At 37.9% G+C, this 16,721-nt stretch overlaps 1 protein-coding gene across 1 annotated transcript in view; it reads right to left on the bottom strand.

Moving 5' to 3' along the window:
• St6galnac3 (ST6 N-acetylgalactosaminide alpha-2,6-sialyltransferase 3) overlaps window positions 1-16,721 on the bottom strand; it is a 588,338-nt gene that overhangs the window by 437,264 nt on the left and 134,353 nt on the right. The window lies entirely within an intron of this gene.

Raw genomic sequence — 16,721 nt, 5'->3', positions numbered from 1 at the left:
GCTTGAACCACAAGCTGATATTTTTAATTTGACTTTGACCTCAACTGTGAAATCAAATAATTTTTGGAAATGAGCACAATAGCAAATGCAAGAATTTTTCTAGGGTAAAGAAATATTTATCTTTTTCATAATTACGAGTATATCCAACTTAGGAACTAGAATGGTTCTCTGGTGTTTCTTATTGCTAGGAATATAGTAAAAATTCGATTTGCTTCTCCAACAAGATTCCTACCACCTATATTTCAGCTCATCTTTAATTGGCAAAAAGAAAACATGCAAAAGAAAATACAAATCAATCCAAGTAGGCTATAAGAAGACACAGAGCCTCCCTTAGAGAAGAACGAACCCACAGGAGAGGTGTCTGTTGGCACAAAATGTCAAGCCAAACATCAAGCATGTATTACTTTAGGAGACAAAGTGAATTCTTTATTCCAGAAGAAACACACAGCATTAACTCAAATTTCAATATTTCACACACCCCCACTATCTGCCGGACAATAAGGCAAACTCTAAGTGTAGTATTGTATTTCTACAGGCTGGGTACATTTGATTTACGTTCATTGGAATCATTCATCTATCAGGGCTGAAGACATAAATACAAGAGCAGCCATAATATACTTGCACCAATAAAGTCATCAGTTGTATTTTCATGCCATGTAGCGACATAGCACATTATTAACTTTCATGAGGATTAAATACAAAAATAACATTAAAAGAAAACAGTTGGTGTAATCTGAGATACTGGCATGTGGTAGATACACTGAGGTGGAATGAGGCAATACTGGGGATTCTAAAATGAGAACAGAATGCAAAAGTGTGTTTTTCAAATAAAATGGCTCCTGATCTTAAATTTTGTCTGTTCCATATAGTCCCCATTGTCTTTTTATTCCGATTTGTCTTCGTTTCCTCTTACTTTGCAACTCATATGCTGCAACACGTATACTTTATTAGCAAACTGTCTTGCCCACTTTCCACAAGCTATTACCTAAGTAATATTATTTCCTTACAAAATGAGAGCAAAGGAACTAGGCTCTAAGTCCGTAAGGCATATTGCAGGTTAGAAACCAGAATAATTGGTGACATTAGTACAGCTGTCTTTGGTGGCCTTATATGTTTGGGGGGCATGTATGCTGGGAAGATTCACTCCTTTTTAAAATGAGTCTGATTTTCTCCCTTGACTCTATAGCAACTCTGCTTCTTCCATCTATCAATGGATAACTAAGAGATTCATTCAGACTAACACAGACATAAGTTAACAAGCATAATAGAGGTCCTTTCACAGGGTACCAAGCCTGAAGCGAAATAAGTTTCAAATTATGAAATTTCTAGTATATGTATATAAGAATAGGAACTACTGCAAAGGGCTTGCTCTTTGGATAGAAAGCATAAGATTCAAATATCTGATTCAATTCTGTTTCAGGAAAGTTTAGTTCTTTTTGCAATCTCCTGTTTAATGAATTTTGGTTGTATCAAATATATCTCGAAAAGGATGGCTTCATCTTTGGATAAACAGGTGAGTACTGTTTCTCAGGAGGCAAAGAACAGAGAATTTTGGAGGCCCACTACAAGTGTCAGCTTATGTTCTCTCTCCATCTGCAAATCAGGGAGCAGCACAGGTAGTTCTTTGCCCTGTAGTACCAGGTTGATATCCATAGGGTCTGAAACAAGCCATGCGAACCCTCCTGGGTGTTCTATTGTACTCAAATGACCACATGATCAACTACATCTGCAGGAGAGCACAATCTCAGACCAGATGTCCCTATTTCTAAAGGATTTACCATCTTCCCAAAGTTAGCTGGTAAGAAAACTACTTTAACACAGGCAAAGAAAATCTTGCCATGTAGAACTTTTTATATTTATGTCTGATTTACAGAAAAGCTTTCAATCCACAGAGGCCTTTTGTCCCATTAGAGATTTACTGAGAAGCTTATAACTACCAAAATCAATCACTAGCACCAGAAATCTTTTGTTTCATAAAACTTAGAGGTATTTGTTATAATCTGTTTGTGTTCAACAGTGAATCAATGTACTGTTATTTAATATAGGGGACCAAAATTATTCAACCAGGAGATGGACAGCATGTTGTTCAGATGACATAAAATACTCATCTGCAAGGAGGCAATATCGATTTCACAACTATGGCTCCCTGATTCATTCTTATAGCCATCTAAGTAAAGGATATGTCTTCTAAGCCTTCTCTTAATGTAGTCATCAAATATTCAGAGAGCATTAACTTTGGGTTAATGCATTGTCCTCTACGTTAAGGATACAAAGATTAACAAAAATGCATTACTTGCTCTGAAATGTAGTAGAGATGTGTGATGAGTGCCATAAATATGGAGGGGAAAGGATGACAAAAAAATGTATCATTTCTAACAAAGTAAATCAAGTCTCTGCAGAGCAGGGGGCCCTGGAGTAAAATCCAGAAGATAAAAAAGAAGCTAAACATGCAAAGCTGAGGGTGAGAAAAGGGCATTTGTTACAAGGTACCAGTTCTAAGGCAGAAAGATCTGGATGGATAATATAGGAACTAGCCTAAATATAGCACCACATGATGGCTGGTGGAGTGTGGTCAAATATTGTAACTTAAAAGTTAAGGTATTTTTATAGTGAGTGGATGATGGCTTTGAGATTCTGACCTTAATTCTGTATTCTCTTCACACAAATTCTACACAAACCCAGGCTCTAATGGCTCACACCTATAATCCAAGCTACTCATGAAGCTTAAGTCTGGAGATTACAGTTCCTAGCCACCCCAAGCAGAAAATTCATGAGACTATTATCTACAGCAGCAAATTTCTGGAAATAAAGGTGTGGCTCAACTGGTAGAGTGCCAACTTTGAACCACAAGTCCAGTGAAAGAATAATAAGGACTTGAGTTCAAACCTCAGTTCAAGCCCTAGCACCAGCACGTGCATGCATGTATGCTCACAAATAATAAGAGTTCTTCACACACAAAGTCAGAGATCAAGTTCTTGAATATAATTCCTTTATGTATGTTTAAAATTCTCAGCATGGGGCAATCATAAAGCCAGAGAGAGTTTACCCAGAAAAGTTTAAATCATCAAATTTATCGAAGAGAAGGAAAACACAACATTAATAAGCAAAAAAGTTTGGATGGATGAATTAGCAAAGTTGAGAAGATGAAAAATGCCACAATATTCCAGAAAGGATCATTGTACAGATTCCTAACCACATTGACAATTACAAAAATGTAATGTGAATTTATGTAAGCATTGGCCTAGCCCGGATACCTGCAAAAGCACATTTCAAATTTCTAATTTTAACACATAGACTTAGAGCTTGCACTTTAGTCAAAAATAGAAACGGAAAAGGTATACACACACAAAAGGTAAAAACAATATTTCAGAATCTCTTTATTTGAGAAGATGGCCATCCAGCAACAGAGAAATCATTTTCTTACCCATCCTTCACATCACAGAGCCAAAACACAAATGTATTCTTTGAACATAATCAATGAATTGGGATAATAAAGCAATTTAGAAATTCAGAGGAAGCTTCAGAAATACTTTCCTGATCTCTAGAAATCCAACTTTGTAATCTCAACTTGATGGAAAATGGAGTACTGCCAAATAAGACTAGCCATGTGTTATATAACACATTCACCATAGTCAATCCCATAGCTGTCCTATAGCACTGCCAATAAGCATTTGATTAATTAACATGATCAAAACTACAGAAAAACAAAATCACCAGAAAAACATCGTACAGTAGACACAGCCAGAGCTGAGTTCGTTTCTTCTTCTTCTTCTCCTTCTCCTCCTCCTCCTCCTCCTCCTCCTCCTCCTCCTCCTCCTCCTCCTCCTCCTCCTCCTTCCTCCTCCTCCTCCTCCTCCTCCTTCCTCCTCCTCCTCCTCCTCCTCCTCCTCCTCCTCCTCCTCCTCCTCCTCCTCCTCCTCGTTCCTTTCCCTCTCCCTCTCCCTCTCCTTCTCCCTCTCCCTGTCCCTTTCCTCCCCACCTCCTCCTCCTCCTTCTCTTCTTCTTCTTCTTCATTATTATAAAAGTGAAGTACAGAGGGGTTATAGTTTCATATGTAAGGCAAGCACATTCATTATCCAACTTGTTACCTCCTCCCTCATTTTTCCCCCATCGCCCCTATTGCCACTTTCCTCGCCCCCCCCCCCATAAGTTGTACAGTTGGTTTACACCAATTGGTTTTGTAAGTATCGTTATTGCAATGGTTTTTTTTTATCCTTTCTCTCTTGATTTTGATATTCCATTTCCCTTCTCTAGTTCCAATACACATACATACAGTATTCATGGAACTATGATCAGTTACAGTAATAGCAGGGGTAAGATCACAGGAAGAGAATATGTTGAAAATAACTACTACAATGATATATCACTTATTTCCATATCTTGGAGTTCATTTCGCTTAGCATTATCTTATGTGTTGATATGGGCATAGCTATTGAGCTATTGGGATCTCCTGCTATTACTATCCTAGAGATGTACTAATTATTCCCTATGAGGGAAACCATAAAGTTCATGTTTCTTTAGGTTTGGCTCACTTCACTTAGTATGATTTTTTCCAAGTCCTTCCATTTCCTTACAAATGGGGCTATGTCGTTCTTTCTGATAGAGGCATAAAATTCCATTGTGTATATGTACCACATTTTCCTGATCCACTCATCTACTGAGGGGCATCCAGGTTGGTTCCATATTTTAGTAATGACAAATTGTGCTGCAATGAACATAGTTGTGCTGGTGGCTTTTAGTGTGGTCTTGCTTGTAATCTTTTGGGTAGATGCCCAAAAATGGGGCTGCCGGGTTGAAGGGGAGCTCTATGTTTAGCCTTCTGAGGAACCTCCACATTGCTTTCCAGAGTAGTTGAACAAGTTTACAATCCTACCAACAATGTAGTAGGGTTCCCTTTTGGCCACATCCCCTCCAGCATTTGTTATTATTAGTTTTCCTTATGATGGACATTCTTACTGGGGTGAGGTAGGAATCTCCAGAGCTGATTTCTGTGCACAGGAGAATACTAGCCTAAAGGACTTATTTGGTCCCCGGCACCTACTCATTAAGCTTTGGTCACAGAATTCAAGGGAAGCTTTAAAATATCTCCTGAGTCCTCATTACTTCTGACTTTATTTAGTTTACTATCACAGTAGAAACAACAAAGTTCTGAACTTAAGCAAGGAGCTAGGAAAATGTTAAGGGAGAAGAAAGGAAGCAGATGATCACAAATTGAAGCTTCCAGCTGAGGCAAAGCAACATCTGTTATAGACTGTGTGAACACATGTTAGGTGCCAGGGACCAAGCTGAAAATGCAAAATACTTTATCTCATGAATTCACCCTGACCATGTCCCATAGCAGGAACTAGTATTTCCACTTCACAGTGGAGAAAGAAAATCTCAGAACTTTCGGAGCCCAATGCTAGTCTCTGTTCCTTTATTTACTTAATTCACTCTGTGATCTCAGGCAGTATATTATGCAAAATCTCAAGGCCATTTCCTTATGCAAAAAGTTGGGATAGTAATATTGCTTACAACATACAATTGTTGAAAGGACAGAAGGTAAAAACACACAAGGCTAATAAATATAGGTAGAAGAAGTAATTGTTCTCTAGAATAGAAAAAATAACTATGATAACAAATACAACATCATTATAAAGTGACAGGATTGAGGTCAATTCAATAAGGTTCAAGAGCCTTCACTCTTAATTCATTCATCTGCAAAACACCACTTAGCTAAGAAGAATGAAGATGCTGGGAAAAGCAGAGAGAAGAGGATCACAGTCCAAGGCAAACAATGTAAGACCCTTTCTGAAAAACAAACACAAGCAAAAATGGCTGCTCAAGTGATTGTAGAATGCTTGTAAGTGAAAAACTATGAGTCTATGTTACAGGAACACACACACACACACACACACACACACACGATGCAGAAATGGGTAGACCTAAAAAAGGGAAGAAGGGAGGGAGGAAGTAAGGAAATGAGAGAAGGGAAGGGAAAATGGGAAAGAAAAGATTAATATTTGATAAAATACTGATATATGTGAATATACACATATATTATGTATAATTTTTCTGCAGAAAATGATGACCAGCTTCTCTTTATCTAAAAACATTAATGCATGTGTTGCATGGAGTCTTTAAGTTGGTTGTATATTTAACTGAAAATGCTGTTCAACATAATATCTCCCACCCCAAGCACAAAATGTGATATGCAGAAATTACAGATTGATTGAGGGTCAGCAGTATATTTTAACTTCCTAACTAACTATAGACACTCAACCTGCAAGGCCTCTGACATGAACTTGAGGCTGCCCTCATCTGGAAGGGCTAAAGGTCTGTTCTGCCTGAAGGGAGTCTCCTGGATGAGGATAAGCCATTATGAGCTGTTTTTAAACATACAGTTTCACAGTATAGCCTCAGGTAAACAGAGAAATGAGAACTGGTGGCTTGGATAGCGAATAGGAGGCACATTTTATGCTAAGACTGAAAAATTCAGAATATCTACTGAATTCAATAATAAAACGTGATGGGCTATTGAACAATAATCTAGACTTTCACATTTGTTTAGATAAAAATCTTTAATTTACAAAGCTATCCCAACCTCTTTCTGGACTTCAATTAAAAAGAAAAGTCTAGTTCTAACAATGAGAGGAATTTAGATCTCTATTTAACTTCTTTTCTGGAGAAAAACACACAGGAACACAAAACAAAGAAACCAAGAATTTCTTCAAGATTTTTGTCAATAAAGAAATAAAAAAGTAGAGAGAGGTTTAAGTTTTTCCAAAGAATACTACTGTGATTTCAAAATGTATATCTTAAAAGACCTTTGAATTGATATTTAATCATGTATGAAATTTAAATGAGGTGTTATCTTAAGATGCTAAATTTACTTTTGCACAATTCAAGGATTTTAATATATGCCTAAGGCTGACTGTTTATCAGAGTTGGCATTTTTAAAATAACAAAAGATGATGCTTATATTTTTGGCCTAACAAGACTTATAATTTATGTAGCAGTAAGAACTTAATGTGCTAGTGATTTGTTCTCTTACAACTGTAATTGATGACAAAGCACTAATTTTTACACATAATGAAATTAAATCTAGCTTTCCTGTGCATTATTGACCTTTACTATACGAAAAGTGGCTCAAAAGAAACAAATTAGACTGCAGTAGCGTCATGTATTTCCTTTCCACTTTGGATTTCATTCAAAGGTTACCTGAAAACTGCTAATAGTGAATAAAGTTTAGTCAGAATAGCAAAGAAGAAAAAAGAGATGTTTGGAAATGGTTGTCTTCTTCTCCTATTATTATACTCATTGTTCAAAGCAAAGATGCAAACTGAGGCCAGATGCAGTAGTGCATGCCTGTAACTTGAGCACTTGGGAGATTCAGGAAGGAAGGCCACTAATTCCAGGGCAGCCTGAGCTATGTATAGAGACTGTGTCTTGAGTAGGGAAGGGAGTGCCTAAAACTAGGTAGCCACTTCACATGAAGTTTTTCAAGTCCAGAAAGGGGAAATAAAGCTACAGTGGGTGGGATTACATAGAAACTAGAAGATGCCAGAGGTTTCTTGCACAGCAGGTGTTCCATAAGCACTTCCAATATCTCATTGTTACTCTAGATTCATTAGTGAATGCATCAGACAAAATTCATAGGCCATGTGGGGTTTATATTCTATTATAAGAAGTCATATGAAGACCTTGAAATTACACCTGGGGACTCAGAGCAAGTCTATGTCCTAGAGAGGACAACATGGGGAAAGAAAGTGAGAACACAGGAGATAAAATCAGAACTCTACCAGAGTTGAAGTCCTTTTATAAAGAAAAATCTGTAGGGTTTCTATAAATCTCCACTGCCTAGCAATCCTAACATCTCCAGAAAGCAGTACTGAGAGCAAGTGCTCCTCCATATTGACCTCCTTCACCTAACACACAGTCCATTCCTTTTTACCTTCTGGAATGCCAGAGACAACTGAACCCTGCTGTGGAAGACAGACCGAAGAAAGCCACATTCAAGACCATGACTCATTCTATTATTTCTCTAAGACAAACCCCTTTGTGTTTTTCAGCATTTCCCTTCAAATATTATAATTTCCAGTTCACTCACTGTGAACATTTTCTGGCTATACACCAAGATGTGGGCAAGTCACTCAAGCGTTTCTTACAAAATGCATTTTTTTCCATCTAACTAAAATTTAGAGAATACCACTGAAGTATGGAGTAAACACAGGTAGTTAGGGAATCCCTCATCCTAGATCATCAGGTATCAGACTCTACCACACATTAATAACATTTATGGTTGAAAGGGTATTTTAAAATCCCAGTGCCAAAGCTGAGATGCAAAACTCCAAAATACTTACTAATGACCCCATCACTGCATTTGAAATTCCCAGGAATAACAATAGCTAACTCTAGATACCTTATTATTCCCACTTCTGGAACTTAACTTCCGGCAAACACATTGAGTAAATGACACTTCTTCCCTAACCCTTCAAGTTTCTTGAACATTGAAGTTAAGCCATGTGTCCTCTGTCCATTATTGTTACAATTTATTTTAAATGAAGTATAAACCATGATATTTTTATCCTCATGAAATTTGAAAGGGTTAGCTTGCCCTTTTTGTTTACTGAAAGTCCTCTTGAATTCTGAATCATATACCAGTTTGAGTCATACACAGATTTAATCTGTATGTTGTTATTGAGGTCAGTGATGTAAATGTTGGCTAGCTCAGAGTAAAGAACTACATCATAAAACTCTATAGTACTTCCTTCCAGGCTGTATCCATGCCAGCTTTTTATATCACCCCAGTTTAATAGAACAATCAAGTGACACAGGAATTGTTACGCCCGTACAACAAAGTAAATAGTAATTCAGAAATGACTGTCTAGGATCTCATAGGTTACATAAAAGGCAAGAACTATATTTGATTTCACATCCCCTGCTCTTTTCATTATCTGCTTCTCATGGTTGGTTAACTAATTAGCAACTCAGATGCCCTATTACCTCCTCAAGGGTACATTGAGAAAGTTTCCCTTCTAACTTGATGAAATTGAAGCTAATGACAGCAACTTTATTTCTAAGTCATTCAAACTATATTTATTATGTACCTAATTGGTGATATCACTGCATATAGTAGGAACTCAGCCATGAAAAAGAGATGAACAAATTCCTCTTCATTGAAGCTTTGTTGTCCGTCAAAGAATGAAACACAATTAATCTGTCATATCTTTTTTTTTCCCAGTCCTGGGCACTCAGGGCCTGAGCACTTTTTGCTCAAGGCTAGCACTCTGCCACTTGAGCCACAGCACCACTTCTGGCCATTTTCTATATATGTGGTGCTGGGGAATCGAACCCAGGGCTTCATGTATATGAGGCAAGCACTCTTGCCACTAGGCCATATTCCCAGCCATAATCTGTCATATCTTAAATTAGTTAATCCTTGATGACTTGTATCACATAGATAAATCAATCTTTTATGATATTTTCCCAGAACCTTTTCTAGAAGTTATACTGAAACAATCCTAAAGATATCTCATGTGCTTTAAGTAAACAGCATAGTGCTCCTAAGTCTGTGAGACATGAAGAATTTTGGAGAATAATAAAGAATAATAATATCAAGGGGAGAGCTCTAAATCAGTACTGTCTAGTAAACTACCCAGAAATGAGAAATGTTTGGAATCTATGCTAATAAGGTAGCCAGGTCCTAATGTTGTGTAAGTAAAATGTGGGTAGTATAACTGAAAGATAAATTTTACTTATATTTAATTTTAATTAATGTCAATTTAAACAGCACATATGACCAGTGTCTGCTGTACTGTGATGCACAGCCATTGAAGAAGCTAGAGTATAAACTGAAAATCAGTGGAAAAAAAAGAATAACCTATAAACTCAGTCCTATGCCTTTGGTTATTGTTCTTTATAGGATTTCTTTTAATTACAGCTGAGCTTTTCCCCCTAAAGAAGCCAGGTGGGTTATTAATTTATATATTGTATGCATGTAACCTATAAATAAGCATATTCAATGATTCCACTAGAAATAAGAAGAGAAAGCAGAGCATGTTTTAATGGGACAGAAACCCTCATAGGTACATGTGATTGTAGCATCAGCTGCTTTGAGATCAAATATTTTACAATCTGATGATACTGGGAAAATAAACAACGGTGAAGCATTTGTAATTAATGCAAGTAATTATTACTAACAATCCCCAAATCATGCTTTGGTGTCTTATATCAACTTTGTTTCTTACTCTGACCACATTGCAGTGTGATGCAGTTATGGAATCCTCAATTCTATATGGAGTTTCAGGAAAGCAGTACTGTCTTGTCTTCTGTCCCTTAGCTTTTCCATTGGCTTCTCTGCATCAAGTCAGAATATGTAGAGAATTGTGCATAAGATGTTCAGGTTTTTCTTTTTTATTTGGAGGGAAGTATCCTTTATTGTTTTTTAATTTTATTTTATTTTCAAGGTGATGTGTGGAGGGATTACAGTTACATACATAAAGTAGTGAGTACATTTTTAGTCAATTTTGTTGCCTCCTCCCTTATTTTTCTTTCACATTCCCTTCTCCCCACCCCCCACCTCGAGTTGTACAGTTAATTGCTAACATAGTGTCTTTTGAGTAGCGCTGTTGATTTGGTTCACCATTTATCTTCTGTCTCACCATTTTGATGTACCCCTGCCATTCCTTAATTCAGATAAACATATATACAATACCCAGGATACCAAAATCAAATAGTGACAACAGGGGCTAAACCATAGGGAAGATAAACAAAAGAAAAAAGAAATAATTTCACATAGTACATTAAAAATAACAATTATAAACCACTTGTTTCCGTATCTTGGAGTTCATTTCACTTAGCATCATCTTACACAGTCATATGTACATAGTGATTGAGCCTTTATGATCCTCTGCTAAAACTATCCTACACATGTACTAGTTATTACCAATGAAGGAAAACAACCCATATGACCTTCAGTAGATGAATGAATCAAGAAAATGTGGTATATATACACACAATGGAATTCTATGCTTCCATCAGAAAGAATGATATTGCTCCATTCATAAGGCTATGGAAAGACTTGGAAAAAAAGTCACACAAAATGAAGTAAGCCAGACTCAAAGAAATATGTTAAATTTTTGAAGTGCTATGTCGTTCCTAATGAACCTTATTGACCAGAATCCAACCTATGGCTCTACCCAGTGAAGTGTGAAAGCAAGTTTACACAATTCTGGCTATGTGTTCTAGAGGAAAGGGAGACTATCACTAATTTGTATTATTCAGGAATTAGGCCAGCCTGAATTAATAAAATCATTTAATGACTACATTCCCATTCAGTAATTCACTTCAAAGCATATGTAGTCCACTACTAAGTCAAATCAGTATATGTCTCAGCTGTTTCCTTTCTCTCTTGTGTCTGAGTCTGCTATTGATACCCAGTGAGTTGCTAACAAAAGGGTATAAATAGACACCCCCCCAAAAAAAAAACTGGCCCTTATTTCACTCGTCTGATGAGCTTCCTTATAAAAATCCTGAAGCATTTCATGATTACTCCCCAAAGAATTTGCATTTGTGAATCCTGCACCTGCATTTCAAAGTGGCCTGAAAAACCCTTCTCCTCATTTAAAAAAAATCCAGTTGAATTTCTTCAATATTGTATGGTAATAGGAGAAATAAATCCTGATTCCTCTTAAATATTTAGAGGCTGGGGATTGATAATCAAATTATGCTCATTATCATCATTACCCAAATTGTCTATTAATATTACCCACAAATTGAGTGCTCTTTTTCCTGAAAAATTGAGGCCTCTAACTCCTCATTATGATCCAGTACCAAAGAATCTAAATCCTAAGCCATCAGGAAGCATTTTTTAAAATGTTAAAAGAAGAAGAAGTTGCCAAAAAAGAAGGCTCTTGATTAAAAATCAACTTGATTGTTGCAAGCACAAGCTTGGGGCAACAGCCTGCTAAGCCCTTTGAGAAGGCTTCTTATGGGACAAATGTGGTCCAGAAAACACCAATTTAATTTTAACAAATGAAGTTGTCTGGAAGTATTCCACTGTATTTAACATAGGGGAACAGTTTCCAAAAATGAGGCTTAGATTTCTGGATATAACTATTAGGAAGCTTTCTAAGGGGCAAGATCCAAAGTATAATTATGGCTAAATGGAGTATGTTTCTGATTATAGAAATAAAGTCTTTAACAAGGCTGCCTAACTCCAAATGGAAATAAAAGGTCTAACTAGAAGTCTGTTGCTGTTTTGATACAGGTGTTTAAATGGCCAAATCTAACAAGGGACAGTTGTTATAGGCTGAATGTCCCCTCATTTTCCAGCTCATAAGGTAAAGCAGTAATTCCTTTTGAGACTATACTTTGATATAAGTCCTTTAAAGAAGCACTTATGATTATATGAACTTGAGGCATCAATTCAAGAAGACCAGTGAACTACTGGAGAAAAGAAAGAGTCACAAAAGTTTCTTAAGCATAGAGCAAAAGCTCTGTAAGCTCACACAGAGACATCACACCTGCTGCCCTCAGCTTCATTTTTAATTTTCATCTACCAGAAGTATAGAAAATAAATTTCTGTAATTTACGCCACCCAGACTGTGGTCTTTTATTATGGTGGCCCTACCTGGTTAACATAAGGGTAAATACATATGCTCGAAGTATTTTAGTACCGGTGCCTAGTCAAATAGATAGTGGATACAGTTCAACATAGGTAAGGTCCTATTCATAGATGTCCAAATGAATGTCAACATCAGGAAACTGCTGCCCTATGGGGTGTACTATCACTTAGGCATACTTGTCAGAAAGTGTATTTACCACTAACACCAAGGAAAACCCCTAACTAAGGTACATGTGGATCTCAAATGCAAATCTAGTGTGGTGAAGAAGACTACAAAGTAGGAGGATATTTGCTTCTGGTTAATGCAAGTGGGTCTGCTCTGTGTGCTGATTGACCAAACAAGTTGGAAGATAAGGCTGGTTCCTTAGAGACCCATGGGAACTTGCTTATTGTAACAGAGCTACTTGAATGTAACTTGAGGGCCATTAATTCTGACTCATAGCCAGAAGCCAAAATAAACCCCAAGAGAATTCTCTAGGGAGCTTCAAAATTTACTTCAAAAACAAGGAACACACACATGAGCCACAAACGCTGAAATCACAGCTGAAACTCTGACTGCAAATCTCTGACAAGGTCATGAACAGATGGTGGAACCTGATAAGTCATCCTGATCATGTAAATGGCTGGTAAGGGCCAAGTGGTTCCTTAACCACTTTAACACCTTTCTTTTCTGTTATTTGCCTTGGGTGACTTGGTCTTGAGAATCCTCAAGATTCCTGAAAGGGAAGTGGATCTTAGATTCCTAGGAGAAACACGTGGTTGCACAGGATAGTTGCTAGCTCACACCAAAATTTTTTGGCTCTCAGCCCCACTGGGTGCTCAGAGGGCATGCTTGAGCAGAATACATGTGCACAACCACACAAAGTATTCTGATGTGAAGGCCAGAGCTTGTGAAGGTTTCCGAACCCCAGGATGAGTAAAACACCCATGCTTTTAAAACCGCACAAGTTCAAGGGCTTTAAGCAGCATTCCAAGTACAACAGATTCCAGGCTGAAGCAATCATTATAACTGGCATCAGGAACCTGCTCTCGAGACAATGCAACTTAGCAATTTCCCAGATAAATGTTAGAGTGACAGCCTGCACATTCTAAGAAATCTTTGAGAATAGCAGAACCAAACAATGAAAGACCTGTGAAAGCTGTGGCAAATGAGCCACAAAAACACAAAAGCTTTGAGATGTGAACTATAACAGATAAATTCATCACTAAAGATGAAACATGGAACCCTTCTGGAGACCAAAGGAACTGGAAACTGGGGCAAGAAGAATTAAGGAAAGCAAGAGAGGGAAAGTGAGCTCAAAAAATCCTTATCAGCAATAATTAACTTCAGAGATGTGTGAAAGAAAAAAATCCATAGAATTGAGGTAAAAGCAATTGAGAAGCTATTTAATGTGAGAAATAGTTATGATGCATATTGCTTCAACAGGGTGACCAGAAATGGCAAAGGCAGATGTATAAAAAAAAAATGAACAATTCTTTTAGAAGCCTCACTAGCTTAATGGAAAGAGAGCTCTGCTCTGTGTTTATCTGGGTTACCAAAATCATTGCCCAGTGCAAACGTCTAAAGACAGGTGCACCAATCTATCCCACTTTCCCACCTCCACATATGATGGGCTCATATCTGATGAACTCACAGCCAAGATTGTGACATGAAAACATTCCCTAAATGACTACTTAAGTGAGTTAGACCAAAAGGCCATGGGTTTTTAAATCTGGGCAGCAATTGTATGCTCAGATTTTGATTCTGAAAAACAGAGGTACATGGTTAGATTTTCAGTAGGCTGTGACCTATTACATATCATAGACTATTTCATAGGCTCTAATTCTTTCACAGACTCTAATCCTCCCATCAAAAGTTCACTTATAAAAATAAATGGAGAATGCCCACATTGTAGTCAAATGTATGTAATACCTTATTATTGGCATAGCACTGTCATATAAAGTCATTGTCTTCATCATCATTAGGCCAGTCTGCAAGGTACAGCATCATCCCAGCAACTGCCTGTATGGGTCAGGCCTAGAGGTGCTCCCACCCTTGGTGCCCAGATGGACCTCAGGAGGGTGGACCTAGGAGAAAGTCCCTGTAAATTTAAGAGTTGGGTTAAAGGCTATTTGAGTGTGGGCTTCTGAAGTCCTGCCTCCTCCCTGTGTCATAAAGTGATGGCATGGGTTCTAGTCAACCACCCCTTTAGTCCTGGGAAAAGGGCCACTCACTGTTAGAACAGGGCTAACATGGGTCATTCTGTAGCACAACAGTAGGGCTCAGGACCTGGCTTGTCTTATGCTAGGGATGGTATAGCACTTTTGTAAAGCAGGTCCCAAGATCATTTTCTATGTTGGGCACATTGGAGTGTATAAAGTAAAAGCTTAATAGCTAGTAAAGAAGATGTGCTCTAAGGTGAAAGTTTAATGGCCAGTCAAGAACCTGGGCTGCAGGGAATCAGCACTGAAGATAAGATAAATTTACCCTCAATCTGAATGAGGATTAGAGGACAATGACCCTTACTATATATTCTCCTAAATTATAGCAAACTCTATACAGGCAGGAACAGAGAGTAAACAATGAGGCAGTTCAGCCCCCTCTTGTTGCTAAATCTGTAACATAAAGGAAGACTGTTGGACCTGAGGTAAATGAAGTTATTTTGTGAAAGGTTGCCATTGAAGTGAGAACTTAATGGCCTAAAAGAATTATCTTTATTTTTATCAATTACTGTCAATAAGTTATATTGCCTTTGAGAGTCTATTAGATAAGAGTAATTTTCGTCTCTGAAAAGTAGGGAGGTGCTCCATTTTGCTCATAAATATTAAGTCAACTGCCTAATGCCCTACAACCTGGAAGACACAGAGCATGACTGAAAACCAGGAAATGCTCTCACATCCAGGCTTCCTAGACACCCCCCACCACACACACACACACACACACACACACACACACACACACACACACACACACACTCAGTGCCTTGCAGAGCTGAGGAGAGTTCAAAGCCACCAGGCTCAGCTGTCTCTGATTGACGAGAGACACAAGTTGTACTTATCTTGAAAGGTAGCATTACTTTCTTGTCATTTCCCTCACTTCAAAGAATCCTTCCATGGGGGCATCATAGAACATCATTACATAGGGCCTCTTACAATTCATTTATGGTCTCATTTTTCTATTTCTCATAATACAAGCTTCTAGGTTCCAAAAATCATGTATCACATTTTGTTAGCTAGCACCAAGCTATTGCATGAAAAGGAGCAAGAGAAATACTCTTAGAATAAATGAAGGATGGTCTCAAGAGAGAAGTATTATATGAGACAAATTGGGAGGCTATAATAGGCTTGGTATGGTGAGAAACGTTAAGGCAATTTCATTCAATTCCGAGATGGAAAATAACACTGACATTCCCTATTGGAGGAATCCGTGGTCTAATCTCCGTTAACGTCCCCAGTGCTTAATCTGTCAGTCACCACACACAGATTTAGTACTTACTGCCAGGTATTCATTTAATTCTTTGAAGCATAAACTCGGCAGCATTGGATGATATAGCTGTGGAAATGCTTTTGGTTTCTTGGAGAGAAAAAAATATATATATGCACTTTCATTATTTCTCAATGCCATTTTGGGCTTCTCTCCTCCTTTATAACATAAAAGCAGCAGCAAGGGTGCCATTCATAAATGCACACTAACTTTCCCTCTGAGGTTGCCTGATGGGAACAAACAAGATATTCTTTTGAAAGGGGGCTCAGGTGTGGGGACAGCATGTCACTAGGATCTCCCCACCCTCTCCCCATCTCCTTTATCATACTCACTATCCTTTTGGCTCTGAGGTCCTTCTTCCATACAGCACAATGAAGCAGGGGCTGACCCACAGGTCCTGGGGAACCAGGAGCAAGCACAAGGACAGACAAGGTGGTGCGACACCCTGCCCACTTTAGGGTGTTAAAAGGGGAGGCTACGGATTCCTGCACACACAAGAAACCTTTCTTCTTAAGCATCCATTTTCCTCAGCGGTAACACTGCAAAGCATTTGGAAGACAGACTCTTCAGTCAGGCAAAATAACATCAGAAAACAGACAAAATTCACTTTAAGTAATTGTATGAGTGCCTTTGGGTTAAATCAGTTCTAAG

Source organism: Perognathus longimembris, chromosome 7 (assembly GCF_023159225.1).
Source record: "Perognathus longimembris pacificus isolate PPM17 chromosome 7, ASM2315922v1, whole genome shotgun sequence".
NCBI classification, from domain to species: Eukaryota; Metazoa; Chordata; class Mammalia; order Rodentia; family Heteromyidae; genus Perognathus; species Perognathus longimembris.
The sequence above is the reverse complement of the archived record's forward strand: the minus strand, read 5'-3'. Positions and strand labels throughout refer to the sequence as shown.